This window comes from Notamacropus eugenii, chromosome X (genome assembly GCF_028372415.1).
Source record: "Notamacropus eugenii isolate mMacEug1 chromosome X, mMacEug1.pri_v2, whole genome shotgun sequence".
Taxonomy (NCBI): Eukaryota; Metazoa; Chordata; class Mammalia; order Diprotodontia; family Macropodidae; genus Notamacropus; species Notamacropus eugenii.
The window spans coordinates 89,780,062-89,791,800 of NC_092879.1; the positions used below are offsets into that span (position 1 = coordinate 89,780,062).

At 42.4% G+C, this 11,739-nt stretch overlaps 1 protein-coding gene across 7 annotated transcripts in view; it reads left to right on the forward strand.

The window, feature by feature from the left end:
- DIAPH2 (diaphanous related formin 2) overlaps positions 1–11,739 on the forward strand; it is a 1,011,052-nt gene that overhangs the window by 782,113 nt on the left and 217,200 nt on the right. The gene's annotated exons all lie outside the window — the stretch shown is intronic.

Genomic DNA, 11,739 nt, shown 5'->3' on the forward strand with positions numbered 1-11,739 from the left:
CATCAGCTCAAAGACAATATATTCTGTTCCAACCTTTTACCTTTACCCTGTGTGTATCCCCCCATTTCAAATGTGTTTCTTGTAAAGAACATATTGTTGGATTATGGCTTTCAATCCATTCTGCTATCCATCTCTGTTTTATGAGAGAGTTCATTCCGTTCACATTCACTGTTATGATTACAATCTGTCTTTCCCTACATCCTCTTTCCCACCGTTTGTGCTTTTAGTTCTCCCATCTCCCTTCCCCTCCTCAATTGAGTTTTCACTTTTGACCACCAACTCCTGCAGTCTTCCCTTCCTTCTTTCAGCCCCCCCTTCCTTTTACTCCTCTTTGCCCTTACTACTTCTTCCCTCTCTTTTAGCTTCTCCTCCTCTTTCTTCTCCCTTCCCCTCCTACTGCCTATAGAGCTAGTCAGATTTATATACTTAAGTTCATTTTTCCCTCCTTGAACCAATCCCTCCTTGAACAGTACCTCTCATGCAATGCTCATCTCTCTCCCCTCTTTCTGTCTACTATAATATAATTTTGTACTTCTTCCTACGATGTAATTTACCATTTTTTGCTTCCTCCTTTTCACATCTCCTGTTACAGTCCCTTCACATGCTTAAATCACATTTTTATCCTCACATCATCTACTTTATACCCATTCCCTCTATCTATGAATACCCCTTTTATATTTCATAATAGATGTATAATTCTCAAGATTGACGAGTATCATCTTCCCTTATAGGGAGATAAACAATTTGCCCAAATTGAGTAACAAGTTTTTCTTTTCCCGTGTTTACCTTTTTATGCCTCTCTTGAGACCTGCGTTTGAAGATTGAATTTTCTATTGAGTTCTGGCCTTTTGTCAGGAAGGTCTGGAAATCCATTATTTCATTGAATGTCCATCTCCTTGACTGAAATGTTATGCTGAACTTTGCTGGGTATTTGATCCTTGGTTGTAGTCCTAGCTCCTTTGCCTTATGGAATATCATATTCTAATTCCTTCGATCTTTTAATGTAGAAGCTGCAAGGTCCTGTGTGATCTTGACTGTAGCTCCTTAATATTTGAATGGTTTCTTTCTGGCTGCCTATAATATTTTCTCCTTCACTTGATAGTTCTGGAATTTGGCAACAATATTTCTTGGTGTTTTTAGTTTGGGATTCTTTTTGGGAGGTGAATGATGGATACTTTTGAGAACTGTTTTGCCCTCTGGATCTAGCACTTCTGGGCAGTTTTCCTTGATGATTTCTTGGAAGATATTGTTCAGACTCTTTTTCATCATGCCTTTCTGATAGGTCAGTAATTCTTATATTTTCTGTCCTGGATCTATTTTCCAGGTCAGCTGTTTTTCCAATTAGATATTTTACATTTTCTTCTATCTTTTTGTTCTTTAGATTTTGTTTGACTGATTCTTGATGTCTCATAGAATCATCAGTTTCTACTTGCCCAATTCTAATTTTTATCACATTGTTTTCTTCAGTTAACTTTTGCATCTCCTTCTCCATCTGTCCAATTGTTGTGCACCTCCAAAATTAGGTCAGATTCTCTTTTTAGACATATCTGAATTAGTTTGTCTAAGACCTTAGGTGAGTAGTTGTCCTCACTCCACCATCTTGGCTCTGCCCCTCCCTGTCCTTCCATGCCCTATTTATATGCAGAATTTTTCTAAGCAAGCACTGAAGATATTCTCGATAGAAATTTCAATCACTTTTGCTTGTCTTATCTCCAACACAATATTATCAACTCAGCTGCCCATTTCTTCACTGGTGATCTCTGCAGGACAGCAGGCAATAAGGTCAGTTTCAGTTGACTCTTATGTGAACGTGAATTTAGCAGACTTATTTTTTATATTGGTATATGGGGTAAAGTTAGGATAAGCAATTATTATACAACAATAACTCTATTAGTGGTTTATATTCTGTGTCTAAAACTCCTACCCATGTGAATGTTGGTGACTTAACTCACACAACCACCTCCCTAGTTATGACTCCACAATAGAGACTTAGTCCCAGTACACATCTTATGGATGATTTTTATTTCAGGTGGGATGGGTGGAGTGGAACAGGGCAGACCTATGTTTTCATCGGCATAGGAAAAGTGAGTAAGTGCCTCTGTTAATATAGATTGGCACCTTCCCTCCAACTTCTAGCCTCTGATAGTTGCTTGGGGCACTGTAGTTGTGTGCCATGCCCACTCTGGGTCTCACAGCATTATAATGTGGAATAGAGGCACTCATTTCTTCCTGAATGTGTAGCCGGTTGCCCTCTATCCCCAGTGGAACCCTCCCTCCTGGATACAAGACCCGAACTTAATCTGGATATGATTTGGTTGGAATATTGTATAACATGTGGCAGAAGCCACCAGACATCCATCATACCATCATACAGGACTTAAAGTTCCCTTTTCTGTGTCCCTTGCTGTTCACCATCCTGACCTCAGTTCTCTCTATGACCAGGGACCAGCTTCTATGTTTCCTCTTGAGCAAGGATGCCAGAATACATTCCTGGCACCCAAATACATGCTCAACCATTACAGATTCAGTCAATCAAGGAGTATTTATGAAGGGCCTACTCTTTATCAGTGACTGCTCTAGGCACTGGGGATACAATAACAAAAAAAGAATCAGTCCCTGACTTCCCAGAGCTCATACAGTTGAAGGAGAAGTGAGAACATGGACATATATAAGTATGCGTAAAATAAATACAAGGCCTTTTTTTTGTTTGGGAATAGAGGTTGGGTGTAAAAGAGGCAGTTAAGACCTCATGGGGGAAAGTGGTGTTGGAGCTAGGGATTCTAAGAGGTGGAGATGAAGAGGAGAAAACACTTCAGGGAGGCAGGAGATGGAATCGCCTGGAGAGGAACTAAAGAGGAGAAATTTGTAATACTCCTGTAAAGGTAATAAAGGGCTCGAAATGCCAAGCTTATGAGTTTGTATTTGATCCTGGAGGTCATGGGGAAGTAATGGGATACTTAGAACAGCTGGCTGGTCCAACCCAAGCCACAAAAGCATTCTTCACTCTGCCATGCCTGACAAGTGATTGTCCAGCCTCTGCTTGAAGCCCTCCAAAGAGGAAATCCCCTTCCACTTTGGGTCAGCTCCAGTTGTTAGAAGGTTTTTTCTGGCATCAAGATGTGTAGATCTATCTGTAGACCAAGAGGTTCAAGTTCAGAAAAGAAGCAGATGTCAGATGAAAGCACAGGCACAAGAGTATAACAGGAAGGACCTCGGCATACACTGGAGGGCCTGCTGTACAGGTTCTTAGATCTGCTTTTCTAAAAGGAAAACAACTTTTGAGGGGTCAACAGTTACTTTAATCAAACACATATATCAACAGAGAAAATACAAGCAGAGCAATAAAGAACAACAGACAGGGTTTCCAACTCTCTGACAATTACATACATACATAGTTACCAGAGAGAAATGCACCAATATCTGGGTTTTCAAGGGAGGAGATCTTTAATGACTACCCAGAGTTTCATTTGGCCAAACACGTCCAATGAGTAAGCCCCAAAGTAAAACTCACCTCAGAGTATTTATATACTTTTCAGAGCCAGAGGAGGGCAAACAAGACCCTCTGACCCAATGCCTCAGTTGGTTGGTTTGGTTGTTGTCCTTTGTTCTCGAAGAGGACCAAAATGACATCACCATGATAAATTCAAGTTTTGATGTGTCCGACTATGGCTGATCAGACCAATATGACCTCGGAAGGCTTTACCACAGATTGGCACAGATATTTCACGTGAACATTTGGGGTGGATACTCCAAATTTGGAATCAAAGGACCTGGGCTCAAATTCCAGCTCTGGTCCTTTACTGAATGATATCAGGCAGATCATTTTGCCTCCTGGGGTGTCCGTTTCCTTCTCTTGAAAATAAGGGGGTTGAACTCCAAGTTGCTGTCCCGCTGTGATAATAAGTAGAGAGGGTGGCCTAGGCAAGGAGGAAGTCCTACCCTTCCTCTGTGATTGGAAGCAGAGAAGAGTGGTGAAGATGGGAGGAGGGTTGTGGAGTTTGTGGGCTGGTGAGCCTTTTCCTTTAGGGGAGCTTTCCCATCACACTGAGCTTTGAATATAGAGAAGATGCTGAAAAATCTGGGAACTTGAATTGTGCTGCACCCTAAGTAGAATTGTGCTGAAGTGGAGTTCATTTTTTGGGTAGTTTTGCATCCCATATGCTCCCTCCACCTGACCTTTCCATTCTGTGTTGCCTAGATCTGACAGGGGAAGAAGAATGTCACATGGATAGAAACTCTGTTGCCTCAGTCTATGCTGTGTCTCTCCTTCTTATGGCTTTCGTGCATAGGTTTGACTGTTGCCTCTTGCCATTCTGAGCTCAAGTCACATTTTGTTCCACCCCGACAGAGCTTCTCTGAGTGCAAAGCTCCTAATTACTTACTGGGGGAAATAAAAAGAAGTCATGCAATAGCAGTAACGGTGATAATAAAAATGCACCAAAAGCTTCTCCCGGCACCTTCTCACCAGTCTCTCCAATGTCCATCCCTTAACACAGAAAGGAGAATTGACAAGTGAGTAATCGACTAACCATCCCCTGTTTTGCCCTGGCTTCCTGGGTGAATTGATCTGATTGGAACTGGGGGTTTTCATGCAGTATACAGGGCTATTCTAAAGCTTTCTCTTGGTTGTCCCAGGATGAGGGGCCAATATAGCATTTTTCCTTTTCAGTGGAAAGGATTGGCCTTCAGATTTCTGGGCTTATGGGTCTTTTCCGTTATTTGCCTAGTATGTATGTAACATATAACACACAATCTAGTTCTTTCTGAGCACTGAGCAGGAACTTTTCATGTCATACATTATTCATAACTTTCTGCAGTGGTTTCAGAAAGTCAGTGTAGATCTTGAACCAGAAGAAAAGAGGGGGAAAAAGGATATGATTTTCACAAGATTGTTTGGAAAGTTAGTCCTTTCGGGCCCAAATTGTTTTCATCTCCATTATACAGTAATGTTACATGTTGCATCTCTGGTAATTGTATATCTTCTTCATAGAATCTTAGAAACTTTAGGGATACTATAGTCCAGCCTCCTAACTCAATTCCGAAATCCCATCCACCCAGACCCTTGAAAGGTTGTGTGATCTCTGCATGAACATGTCCAGGGATGGGGAGTTCGCTGAGGAGGAATGCCATACTGTTTTCAGACAGTGCTAGTTGGGAGAGCATCTTGCTTCTATGCAAAATCGGCTTTCTCTTAACAATAAAAAGGAAGAATATTTTCCTGTGTACTCTATTTGTTGTACTTCTCCTCCCGCATCAGTTCATCAGTTATCCATGAGTGTTGAGAGATGCTTCCCACAAGGAAAGGTGTATCAGGGAACAAAGGCCCGTGACCCTACTGTGCTGACAATCCATGCTTTTCAATTATTTACACCAGTGCTCACCTTCAGTGGCGCAGATAATTGGGAGTTGACTGGTGGTAGTTCTTGTGGATCTAATTTTACTGCAATATCACAAGCTAATTGAAATCAAATGGAAAAATGATTTTGAGAAAAGGCAAAGACAAAGATGAGAACTTGTTTTTAGCTGTAACTCCCTCTCCTGGTATGTGAATTTCATTTTATTGTCAGAATTAAAATGAATTCTCTACACCTGGAGAAGGAATTGCCATAGACAGGCCGAACTTCAGGTACACCAGGTATTTTGGACTTTTCACACAATTGTTTTTCTTGTGGTATGTTCAGGTTCTCAGGTGATCACAGCATCATCTCTTGCTCTCCTTTAATTCCAAGATAAGGTGCAGCCTAATTCAAAGGAAATGAAAGAACATGATAGCTTGTGAAGTAAACACATCACAGGGTAATTCTATTATTATTTGGGAAGTTTGCCAAACAAGAATCTCTTAAGGTTTCATGAATGTCACTATGGGCCCCATTTTTACAGATAGAAGAGGGTTCCTTTCATTTCATCTTTGCTACATTGGGATCTCTGGCTGTGATGGGAAAAAACTAAACCAGCTTCCGGTCTTGCTGAGTGATGAAAAGATAGTTATGTGTGGCTGTAGGTTGGCCTTAGGAAAATGCTTCCCAGAAGGCAATGCATTATATAACGCAGAGGATAATTGTCAGGACTGGTTTTTTTCAGTGATTTTTTTTTCTCTATAGAAAATTTCTGAAAAGACAGTGTCACAAATTGTGCAGGTTGAGAAGGCATGGGGGTAGCTGGGGGGAGTTAACAGTCTTCATTGAGGAAGGTGATATCCATACTGATGAAATCACGCATTAGCAGGGTCTCATTTTTTTTGGATCACTTTGCACCAAGTTTAGAAAAATTCTTTTTTTCTTCAGTCTTTTTGAATAAGGAATCATGAATTTAGGACCTAAAAGAATCTTGGAATCTATTTAGTTTAAACCCTCTCAAGGTAAAATAGGTATTAAATAGTCAAGGTGGGACTTGAACCCAAGTCATGGTGTATATTACATGATCTGTGTTCAATTTGGCAAGCTCAGTTTAGGGATACATAAAGTTATTCATAGAAGACATTCTCAAAATGGAATACATGGCAATCACTTTCTTTAACATAGGCCTAGATTTTATTGATCCATATATGTGTATGTGTCCATGTGTGTCTCCAAAAATAAAATTGCCATCCAAAAAATGTAATAAAAAGACAACAATAAGAAGAATCATGCTCTCCTCTTGATTCTGCCACTAGCTACTTCAGGCAGTCATTTTTCCTCCATGTACCTCAGTTTCCTTATTTGTTAAAGGAGAATGCTGGACAAATGATCCTCGAAGTCCCTTCTGGCTCTAAAATAGCACAATGTTATGGTCAGTTTAACAAAATCATTGAATGTTCTGTAGACTGTGGACTAACTAGTTCTGCTTTCTCTGTGATTGAAGGATTCTTCAGTTAATCATGTAAATGACTTCCTTTGCCCCCAGTCAGTTAGAAAACTCCAAACCTGACTCAGATCTAGGTGTACTTACAGTTGTTTATCATGCTAATAGGCCCAGATGAGTCATGGCACCGAAACAATAACATTAATTTATAATAAAAATGAATAGCCAAGCAGTGGAAAGCAGTCCTTCTTTCTGTGTTCCTCCTTGTCACCCCTGCTCCCCAGCGGTTTGGCACTCTCGGTACTAGTAAGGAGTGAAGACCTGGGCATGGGCACATTCTAGGTAACCAGTTTCCTTCTGGACAGGTCCCCAAGGTTAAAGATGTCTTTGAAAGGCCAAGTGCATATGTGCTCTCCTGCTGTCACCCCCCTCCTTGCTCAGTGAGTACTGCCTGTCAGTCCTTTGCACCCATCTTGGAAAATGGACCCCCCACCTCCATTCATGAGGGTTACATTGCTACATTATTCACAACAGACATATTTTATCATTAATATTCATTGGATTCATGGAATCTTGTGCATATTAATTATACCGGTAGCTTTGAGATTCTGGTAAGTTATAGAGTAGGACCAAGATCCTAGATTTAAATGTAAAAATCAAAAGAAAAAGTATCAAATAGGTCACCAGTTCTCAGTGTGGCCATGCTAGCTGATTTTTCTGAGAAGTGTTAGATAAAAGTGCTTCCCACAAAGCTTTCCTATGAAGGTTATGAGTATGTCTCCGTAGGTTGTTTAGCTGTGCCATGCAAGGAAGCCAGGAGCCCATCCCACCATTTTCTCCTCCCCACCTATTGCTAAAATAGGGGAAAGGATTTTGTTCTTAGATTGAAACTACTTCCCTGGTACTTTCCTTAAAAAGGAAGGGTTTCAGCTTATGTCCAAGGACTTGGTTCTTTCCCACCAAATGCTCATTACACAAAATAAAGTCTGTGCCCTGCATGTGTACACACAAGAGACAGAGAAATCAGACAGACTGTGATCCCATCCAAGTGCTAATTCCCTGAAGTCTTTAGGGAGGCAGGCTGGAAATCAGAGACTTGTTGAGCTGTCAGCTCCTCTCCATGTCTGCCACTTCCCAAATTCTTCTCTCTATCTTCGATTTCTCTTAGAAAAGGGTCTGGAATCACCTCTGTCCTTTAATTCTCTCAAACTCTTAGGACATCTCTGCCGCCTACGCAAGTAGTCATACTCTCAGGGTTCATGCAAATGACGTAGGCTTGAACCCCTGGTTACAAAAGGAAAATTGTTGTCTGATTCATTGGCAAAGGCAATGATTTCGAGAGGGTCACCTAGAGCCTGCAGCTGTCAGAACCTTATGACTCCAAACGGTTGCTTCTACTTGTCTGCCCGAGAAAGGGACAAGGCTACCTTTCTGATGGGTGAGTACTAGTGGAAATATACTAGACATTCAAAATCAGTTTTGAAATAGTGTTCCAACCAATGATTTTCCAAGGAATTAAAGGCCATTTTGACACTTGGAATGGCGTGGGATGGAAGGGATAAGATATTCTGAAATGCCAAGTCCAGCAATGTGAGCTTTTTTTTTGCAGATTCCATAAATGATATTGATTAGTTTGCATGACCCAGTTAGAAGTAAACTTTCTGGTCAAGGAAGATGTAAAGGAGTTTTGTTGTTTGTCTGTTTGTTTTTAAAGGAGGCCAAAAGCTGGAAAGTATGACCACATTTCACGTTTTCACCTGTGCAGCAAATTAGCCTCAAGCTGCTTCTTGAATGACCATTTGTCCAGCCCTCCATGTGTTATGGGGCTAGGAGTTTCCTATCTTTCCTTCATGCTGCCTCAGCAATTCCTCACAGCCCTGGAAATTCTCCCAGTCTGCCTCAGGGTTTCGAGACTCCTTTCTCTTTCCTTGGTATCTCTCAGAAATCAGGCTCTGAACAGATTTAGGCTTGAGTATCTTTGCTGTGTGGTCCTTTGTACTCCTTTTTTATGGGGAAAAATGTGAGAATGATTGTTTGTAATCTACTCTCCTGTTCACCTGTCAGGGAGTTGTTATTTCACTGATAAAAATAAAAATGTGGGGGCAGAGCCAAGATGGTGGAGTAGAAAGATGCACATACACATAACTCCAAACCCACAACCCACAGAACGGCTAGAGGGGACCAACTCACGGTGAATTCTGCACCCAGAGGCCACGGAATATTGGAGCGAGGGAGATTTCTGTTCTGGAGAGACCTGCAAACCTCTCGCGGGGGGTCCTTCGCGCTGCGGACTGGGCGCCAGGACTGGGAGCTGAGTGCAGCCCTGCAGCGGCCGCGACACCGTGAGGAAAAGATCCGAGCGGGCTTCGGGGACGGGATCTCCAGCGGCCACGCGGGTCCCTCCACACAGAGGGACCTGCAAACCTCTGGCAAAAGGTCCGTCGCGCTGCAGACGTGGAGCCCAGCCCAGACCTGCGGCAGCCGCGGCTCTGAGAGGTACAGATCCGAGCAGGCTTCAGGGACGGGATCTCCAGCGGCAGCACAAGCCCCTCCACCCACAGGTGATGGGGGTCGGTGAGAGAGTCTCTTTGGCGGGTCGAGAGGGGAGCGGGGTGCCCCCATGGCTCGGCCCCCCCGGGAGATAGAAGCTGAGAGGTGGCTGCAGACAGGGGCTCCCCAAGCGGGCGGGAGCCTGGATCCATTGTGGAAGGTCTGTACATAAACCCCCTGAGGGAACTGAGCCTGAGAGGCAGCCCTGCCCCGACGTGACCACCTGAACTTAATTCTCACACTGAATAGCAGCCCTGCCCCCGCCCAAAGCCCTAAGGCTGGAAGCAGCATTTGAATCTCAGTCCCCAAACGCTGGCTGGGAGGACCAGGAGGCGAGGTGGGTGTGAGGAGAATATTCAAAGGTCAAGTCACTGGCTGGGGAGAATGCCCAGAAAAGGGAAAAGAAATAAAACTATTGAAGGCTACTTTCTTGGAGAACAGACATTTCCTCCCTTCCTTTCTGATGAGGAAGAACAATGCTTACCATCAGGCAAAGACACAGAAATCAAGGATTCTGTGTCCCAGCCCACCCAATGGGCTCAGGCCATGGAAGAGCTCAAAAAGAATTTCGAATATCAAGTTAGAGAGGTGGAGGAAAAACTGGGAAGACAAATGAGAGGGATGAAAGAGAAGCATGAAAAGCAGATCAGCTCCCTGCTAAAGGAGAACCAAAAAAATGTTGAAGAAATTAACACCTTGAAAACTAGCCTAACTCAATTGGCAAAAGAGGTTCAAAAAGCCAATGAGGAGAAGAAAGCTTTCAAAAGCAGAATTAGCCAAATGGAAAAGGAGATTCAAAAGCTCACTGAAGAAAATAGTTCTTTCAAAACTAGAATGGCACAGATGGACGCTAAGGACTTTATGAGAAAGACAGATATCACAGAACATAGCGAGAAGATTGGAAAAATGGAAGATAATGTGAAATATCTTATTGGAAAAACAACTGACCTGGAAAATAGATTCAGGAGAGACAATGTAAAAATTCTGGGACTACCTGAAAACCATGATCAAAAGAAGAGCCTAGACATCATCTTCCATGAAATTATCAAGGAAAACTGCCCTGAGATTCTAGAACCAGAGGGCAAAATAAATATTCAAGGAATCCACAGAACACCGCATGAAAGAGATCCAAAAAGAGAAACTCCTAGGAATATTGTGGCCAAATTCCAGAATTCCCAGGTGAAAGAGAAAATATTGCAAGCAGCTAGAAAGAAACAATTCAAGTATTGTGGAAATACAATCAGGATAACACAAGATCTAGCACCCTCTGCATTAAGGGATCGAAGGGAATGGAATAGGATATTCCAGAAGTCAAAGGAACTAGGACTAAAACCAAGAATCACCTACCCAGCAAAACTGAGTATAATACTTCAGGAGAAAAAATGGTCTTTCAATGAAATAGAGGACTTTCAAATTTTCCTGATGAAAAGACCAGAGCTGGAAAGAAAATTTGACTTTCAAACACAAGAATGAAGAGAACCATGAAAAGGTGAACAGCAAAGAGAAATCATAAGGGACTTACTAAAGTTGAACTGTTTACATTCCTACATGGAAAGACAATATTTGTAACTCTTGAAACATTTCAGTATCTGGGTACTGGGTGGGAGTACACACACACACATGCACACACGCACACATACATAGAGACAGAGTACACAGAGTGAATTGAAGAGGATGAGATCATATCTTAAAAAAAAAAATGAAATCAAGCAGTGAGAGAGAAATATTGGGAGGAGAAAGGGAGAAATTGAATGGGGCAAATTATCTCTCATAAAAGAGGCAAGCAAAAGAGTTATTAGTGGAGGGATAAAGAGGGGAGGCGAGAGAAAAACATGAGGTCTACTCTCATCGCATTCCACTAAAGGAAAGAATAAAATGCACACTCATTTTGATAGGAAAACCTATCTCACAATACAGGAGAGTGGGGGACAAGGGCACAAGCAGGGTGGGGGGAGGATAGAGGGGAGGGCATGGGGAGGAGAATGCCATCCGAGGTCGACACTCATGGGGAGGGATAGGATCAAAAGAGAATAGAAGTAATGGGGACAGGATAGGATGGAGGGAAATATAGTTAGTCCTATACAACACAACTAGTATGGAAATCATTTGCAAAACTACACAGATTTGGCCTATATTGAATTGCTTGTCTTCCAAGGGGAAGGGGTGGAGAGGGAGGGAGCTAAAGAAGTTGGAACTCAAAGTGTTAGGATCTAATGTAATGTTCTTACCACTGGGAAATAAGAAATACAGGTTAAGGGGTTAAGAAAGCTATCTGGCCCTACAGGACAAAAGAGAAGATGGAGACAAGGGCAGGGAGGGAGGATAGAGGGGAGAGCAGATTGGTCACAGGGGCAATTAGAATGCTTGGGTTTGGGGGGGAGAGGGGATAAAAGGGGAGAAAATTTGTAA